Source organism: Manis javanica, chromosome 8 (assembly GCF_040802235.1).
Source record: "Manis javanica isolate MJ-LG chromosome 8, MJ_LKY, whole genome shotgun sequence".
Lineage (NCBI taxonomy): Eukaryota > Metazoa > Chordata > Mammalia > Pholidota > Manidae > Manis > Manis javanica.
In genome coordinates this window covers 72,708,573-72,715,896 of record NC_133163.1, presented here as the reverse complement: position 1 = coordinate 72,715,896, position 7,324 = coordinate 72,708,573, and the positions used below count along the sequence as shown (strand labels likewise).

The 7,324-nt window shown below is 38.9% G+C and overlaps 1 non-coding gene across 1 annotated transcript; it reads right to left on the bottom strand.

Moving 5' to 3' along the window:
- Positions 1–3,059: 3,059 nt before the first annotated feature.
- Positions 3,060–3,217, bottom strand: LOC118972294 (U1 spliceosomal RNA). The gene has a single exon (XR_005061193.2). It is a non-coding gene; the product is annotated as a U1 spliceosomal RNA (small nuclear RNA).
- Between the last annotated feature and the right edge of the window lie 4,107 nt (positions 3,218–7,324).

Sequence of the window (7,324 nt, the reverse complement as noted above, 5' to 3'; positions counted from 1 at the left end):
CCCACTAGTGGTTATTTTTTATGGTCTGTGCTTAGTTTCATTTTAATTTGTGTATCTGTAATAGAGCCTTAATTTTCTATACTTATTGCTTTACTTTGGTATAAAGCAAAACAGAATCCAAAAAGACTTATTTTGAAAATCATAAAAATTTTCTTACAAAGACAGAAATTGAGGTAGTAGAAACAGTTGCATGTAAAAAAAGAGTGGAATCATTGTTATCACCATACAATTTCCAGAGGAAGAAGCAGTGAGGTGATTTGGGCCAGTCTTTTGTGGCAACCGCTAGATGGTGCCAGTGACCAAGGCCAGCTTGGTTGTGGTTTGGTTTCCAGGGTTGGGGTAGGATGTGTATTGAGTCTGTAGGGGTTGAGGGGTATCATACATCAACAACTTTTCCATGTATGTGGTCTTTGTGTAAGTTTGGTATACCTTCATTTGGCATATTTGGTTTGTCCATTTCTCAGATACAGAATGAGTTTTGCTGGTAGATTTTAGTTGCTTGTATCAGCTGCTCTGGGATTTTTTCTTGAAGATAGAGGGGTCTAGTTTATTTAAATGATAAATTATGTGCAGCAGGAACTCTATTACATGTGTTGACAGCGCTAACCCTTGATTAATCATAGTAATAACGAATGCGGGAGAAAAAGCTGATATAAATCCATCCACAATTCTAAAATCTCATTGCTTAAAGTTTGGTGTTTTCTTCCTCGACATTTTATCCATTTCTGCTAAGTGGTTCTTGAATTACACAATAATTGAAAAATACAGCAGGTAAAGGGGAAAAAAAAGGCAGTAATGCTAGCTGGTGCTACAGATGACCTGAGGCTTATATCCTTAAAGTAGGAAAAACACTGTGGGGTTGGGAGCCTTACTCATTATCTTTACTGAGTTTTTAAAAAACTTTTTTAATTAAAAAAAACATTTAAAGCAGCTCTTGATACTAATTTTTTTTACCAATTTTCATCTGGTAAATGTAATCATTAAATCATCTGGTAAATAAATCAACACTTGTTGATTTATTTAAATGTAACCAATGTTAAGTTTATATAAATCTATGCAGGGTCATTGAAAGGACTCAATCCCTACATAAGAAAGTCATGACAGAAGCCAGCCATTCCAGATTCAACCTTACAGAAGCTGATGGCAATATGCCCTAGGTAGAATAATGGAATTCTCTGAATCTCAACAATGTAAAAATTTTCTTTTTCTTTTAATGTTTTTCCCCATCCTACTCTTTGCAGGAGAATGAGCTACTGTAGCCAGTGAGAAACAAATTAGCTAAAAGGAGTAGAAAGCAGGTTATAAGAGGTTATACTGAGGTACAGATAGGATAAAAGGGGTCTGTGAATACACAGACTACAGAACACAGAAAGGAAGGATTTTTAAGAATGGAAAAATTTGAACACAGAAACTGCAGTTTATTGAACTTATGATTTATTTATTTCCTTGTTCACTTTCTCTTTCACATTTACAATGGAAATTAAGCAAGAATGAAATGTTGGTTTGAGGCTAACTGCCCCAAATAAATTAGATTTCAAGGATAAGATAAAGGAATTAGTCCTACATATTTCTTGATAAAACTTAAAGGAAGTGGGAAGCAAGTAGAGGAATGGGAACAATGTATATGGTTTCTGGTGTTACAAGCAGTTTATTTGCAGATTATGTACTTGTGGGTCAAAGTTCAAAATTTTATCCCCCAAAATACAACTACCACTTGGGAGATATGGTTTCTGAGTAGAAAACAGTTGTGGAAAAATGAATCTGTTGGTGTGTATGATGGAAATGTACCTTCATATGTACAAAAATATCCATGAATCAGGGTGGATCAATGGTGGGGCCATGTTTATACTTTTTTTTACCTTTTTTCTTATATTGTCCATCTTTTTATCTTATTCTACTTTCTGAGAGACTATGTCAACTTTATTCTGCAAACATGCTATGGAAATTTTCATTTCTGATATTATAGTTTTAATTTTCAAAAGCTCTTCTGATGTTTTTCCCCATGGCATACTCTTCTCATTTCATCTGAAGATATTAAAGAGCCTTTTTGTGGGGGATTTCTTTGGATCTCTACATCATCTTTATTCCACCTGAATTCCCTTTGTGGGTGTGTATGTGTTTGTTTTGGACTTTATCTTTTCTTATTCTGTGCATGATTCTGAATGCTTTGTATCTAAAATCTCATTTAATCTTTATCATTCTATTTTTTTCTTTATCATCTATCTTTTTATCTATCTAGAAATCATTCTATTTTCTTACCCTAGTTAAGACTCATTTTGAGCTTCTGACCACCCTTAACTAGGGTAAGATAGATATGACCATTGATCTGAAGAAAGGTTAATTAACCTGACCATAGTCACTTAGTAAATGTTACACTTATAAAATGTTGGAGTCAGGGTATGAACCCAGGCTGTCTGCTGCCTGCGCATTTGTAGGACTGAAGTGTTGAAACACTATGTGGGAACTCTGTGCATAGCTGGGGCCTCTCAGCTGCTGGGCTTCTCTGCATGGGTGAAGGGCAGGAACCAGATGATTTGCTAACTGGTTCTGTACTGGGATGTGTAGGTGTTTCCTCAGAGAGAAACCCTCTGGTCTCTTAGGTTGAGGGATTGTGAGTCTGGGGAAGGGCTTGGTGTCCCCTGCCATTAAGAATGCAATGGTTTTGAGCCTAGTGCCTCACCTCTTCCCTCCACCACGTCTGTTTTTCCCAAATTGGGAGCCTTCTGAAAAATTATCTTCCTGTTGGACGGGGAAGGAATTGTCACCTGGCTACACAGGGTGAAAGAAGAGAGCTGGGGGTCTAAGTCTTCCTTACATAGACTTTTAATTGATGGCATTTTCTGTCACCCTCCCCCCACCTTTAGAGTTTTCTCCTGCTTCCAGTTCCTGAGGCTGCCCTAGTTCTGTGGTATGAATTGATGTATTAGTTTCCTGTTGCTGCTATAACAAATTACTGCAAATGAATTGGTTTCAAATGACACAAATCCACATCTTACTGTCCTGGAGGTTAGGAGCTCAAAATGAGTCTTTTTTATTTATTTTAATTTATTTTTATTTTTAAAGAGCAAACGCAGTCCCCCACTACCAGAAATGATGCAGTCGAGTTTCCTAAATTTGGGGAAATCACAGGGGTCAGCACATCTGGAGTGCAATGGATAAGCCTCACTCTGGGAAAACCACCTTTGTGATCATGGTATTTCCTCTGCCAGGTAAGTGTCAAAATGAGTCTTAACTAGGGTAAAACCATTGATGACTGGGCTGTGTTCCTTCTGGTGTTCCAGGGAAGAGTGTGTTTCTTTGTGTTTTTTACAGGTTTTAGGGGCTGCTTGCCTCCCTTGGTGATGGCCTGCATCACTCCAACCTCGCTTCCATGGTTGTATCACGTTCTCTGCCTCTGCCTCTCCTGCTTCCCTCTTTTTTAAGGACCCTTATGATTATATTGGGCCCACGTGGATAATCCAGATATTATCTGCACCTCATGTTCCTTAATTTAATCACACCCACAGAGCCCTCTCTGACATGCAAGGTAATTTCCTACAGCTCTGGGGATCAGAGCATGGATGTTTTAGGGCCATTATTGAGTTCACTGACTTTCTCCTATGCAGCCAATTCAGTTGGAGTTTTGCCTCTTGGCAGTCCGTTACCACTCATCTATCTGCTTTTCATCCTCTGCATTATTGTTGACATGTCTTATCTACTGTCATTTCCTCTCCCATTCTCTGTTTTTATGGGTTTATACCTTTCATGTCTGTTATTTTCAAGGTGTGTCAAACTTGTAGATTTTACTGAAATCCTCATCTAATTTACAGATGAGAAAACCTCAGATACGGAGAAACTTACACAACTTGTTCAAAGTTACAATTAGTGGCAGAAATGAACCTTTAAGAATAGAAACAATTCCAATAATATAAAGAGAATAGAACTTCAAAGTTGAAGTAGCACACTGGAAAGAAACCAGATTAGTCACTATTGATAGATTTAGGGTGTTGTTTTTATAATCAGGGGTTTTCAGAGCTGGCTTTCCATTATTTCAGAGATGTGAATGTTACCATGTATCACAGAGCTATTGTGAGAGTTAAGGGTAAAAGTTTCTCTGTAAGACTTAGAGTGCTTATATATAAATACAAGCAAGTACATTATTATTTAGCAAACACTAGCAATATCCTCTCAGCCTTCACTTGTAAATCAATCAGAAAAAAATGTGAGTTATGTATGGGCAAGAAGTACTTGGAATTCAATTTAATTATTATGAGGACTTTATTCAGAGGACATTTTCGAGCCCAGAACTGACCAAATTCCCCTTTCCATAATTCAATAAACTAAGCTTTCACTTGAGAGAAAATAAGCTGTAAAGGAGGAAAAACAATAAAGTATTTCTAGGCTCCTAGGCACTTTTGTGTGTTCTAAAAGAATTTCCAGGTAGGCATGCGATTATAATTGGTAAGGGTATGTAGACTCCTATATTGAAAAATACTAACCATGTTTCCCCCTTATCATGTGCCTTTCACTTTTCCCTAGGAAGTGAGAAAAATGAAAAACTAGTGTCTTTATCTGTCTTGGGATTTGTAAATAAATGGGAAATGGAACCAAATAGAGAAGTAATTCTCATATCTTAGGATCTGGAGAGAGAGAGGGGGAGAGAAAGGGGAGAGGTGGCTATGGAAAATCTATGAATAAAAGAGAGTTCTTCAATTTGCCTTTAAAATAAACCTTTACCTTTGGAAGTCTTCATCCCTTAATTAGAGATAGTGATTCTCCCTCAAAGAGTGGTTCATTCTTCCTCTCCCTTCTCTGATGGGCACTCACATTCTGTAAACCCCTTTCTGTACGAAGGCTGCAGTTCATAGCCAGCTGGTCATTCACTGTGGGGAAGGAGAAAGCCAGGCAATCCTAGGGCAAAGGAGAAGGACCTTGTGAGCCAGCAGTTTAGTGTCTTGATAAGCGCATATTTCAGTGGCTCTTAGGATATTGCCATAGATTATTATTAGTCATCTAGCCCCTGTCATAGTCCAGAAAGGATTATACTGAAAGTGATTCTAGGATTCAAATTTATCTATTTTTAAATTGAGACTCTACTCTGCTGTTTAAACTATAGCCTAGTGTTCTTTTACTCAGCTAACAATTGAGACTGTGCTGAGAGAGAAAACAAATTCACCCAAAACCCCTTCTTTTTATTTTATGTATGGAAGCAGATAGAAACCAGTGCTTACTTGAGTTTCTTTGTGGGAATAGTGTTACATGGTAGACGTGTGCTGAGACGTGGGATGTGATGGGGTTTAGGACCTGCTACCCCAAAATATGGTATTTTAACAGATTGAATATTTCAAGCTGAAGGAGTTTGAGAAAATGGCAGAAGCAGGAAGGTCACTTTGACCTTCCCTCTAACCTTATCGCCTGAAACAGTTTTGAGAGGTGCCCTCTCTATACCCAGAGGAAAGGAGCACCCTCACCTCCAAGACCCTGAGCAGAACCTGAGCAAACAGGCCTCGCTAAGTCTCCCCACATTACACTTACTTCTTACTCTGGCCTGTTATTTCTATATGATATCCACTCTTCATCAAATTTAGCATGACAATACTCAGGTTTAACTGTTGCTTCAGGTTAGCATTTCCTTTTGGATGTAAACCATATTATACTTCCATGTAAAACATATTAAGTACATTTATTTTCTTTTCTCCTATTAATCTTTGTTAGTTTAATTTTCAGAGCCAGCCAGGGATTCTCCCCTGTAGGTAGATATTTGCGTCAGAGCTCACTAGGGACTTTCAAAGATGCAAATGCTTCTGGCTAAGGAGAAAAGCATATAAATAACCGTAGGAAAAGAATGCCAAACTTTAAACATTTCCTGTGAAACCAGCCATCCTTTGACTTGCCTTGTTGTACTTTTGGGCCAAGCAAGTACAGTGAGCTTGTAAACTCACAGTTGAGCAGAATTATCAGAAAAGCAGTTTTACCTTACGTAGATGTTAAGAGCAGGAAAGCAAGAGTATCAGGATATTTAATGGTAAGCCTTTCTTTGACTGCTGCTTCTCCACCCGCAATGGCCCAGGCTTTCTGTATATGTTAAACTCATTTGATGTAGCTAGGAGAAAAGATGAGAAAGTTTTCCTATGGCCTTCCACATAGGCATTATCTCTAGAAAAGAGAGATAATGACTAATAATTCTCTGAATGCTGCTCCTGCACCATGGACTCTCCTGAAGTCTTTGTTTCTCATGTCAACTCTGTGAAATACATGCCCACTCAGTCCCCACTTTACAGAGAGGAGATGGAGGCAAGGAAATTCATTCGCTTGCCCCATGTCACACATGGACGTGGCAGAGAACAGATTCGAATCCAGTCTGGCTGCAGACACTTTGCTGTTGGCCGCTCTCTGTACAGCCTTGTTGAAGACAGGAAGTCAGCCATGTGCCGTCACCTGCCCTGTGCTCTCGCAGAAGGGAAGGTTCTTTCTGCACACATCTTAGTTTCTCAGCTCTGTGCCTTTACTCAAGTTTTTCTCTGCTTGAAATGCCTTTCCTTTCAAACACTGTATTTCCATCTGTCCTGGTAAAACCACACCCCAACTCAAATGATACCCAGTTCAAGAAGTTTTTCTAAGACCCTTTGTAGAAATTAGTCTGGCCCCTTTCCAAACTTCTGAGACATTTCATCCTTTCCTCTTTGGAAGTACTTACTCTTCTCTCCTTTCTATTTATTTGATCTTCACATTAAGTGGTAAATTACTTGAAAACAGCCATGTATGTTTGCATCCCTTGCAAGCCTGGCATAGGCTGTGCCATAGTAGATGCTTACAAATTTGTTTAATTAACAGACATTTAAATAATAGATGCTAATTAATAGATGTTTCCAAACTGTGCCCACTTTGCTTTAGGGAAAATCAAAGCCATAGGCATGATTCACATACATTCTTCTGTGTGTCCAGACACGATTGCCTCCTGAGTAGTTATCTCATTGGGTCAGTGACATGGTTTTCAGGAAGATGTCCACAGAGACAGTTACAGGTCTCAATTTTATTTAATGGAAAAAATATAGATTTTCAGAGATGGTTACATAAGGCAAGAAATAGCACAGGGATTAGATGGAGATCCGACTTCCCCCGGGATGACTGTTACAGAGCATGGAAGAGGTGGTAGGGGGAGCTCAGGGACCGCTCAGCTGCTCTCTTGCTCTGTGGAGTGTCACCACTTACAGCAAGGACACAACTCAGAACAAGTTGATCAAACCCTGGGAAGGGTGAGCCGTGGCCCTCCTCAGCAGTTTGCTGCATTTCATTCAAGCTGAGTTTTCACCTGGATATTCTTTCCCTTTCATTTGCATGCTCT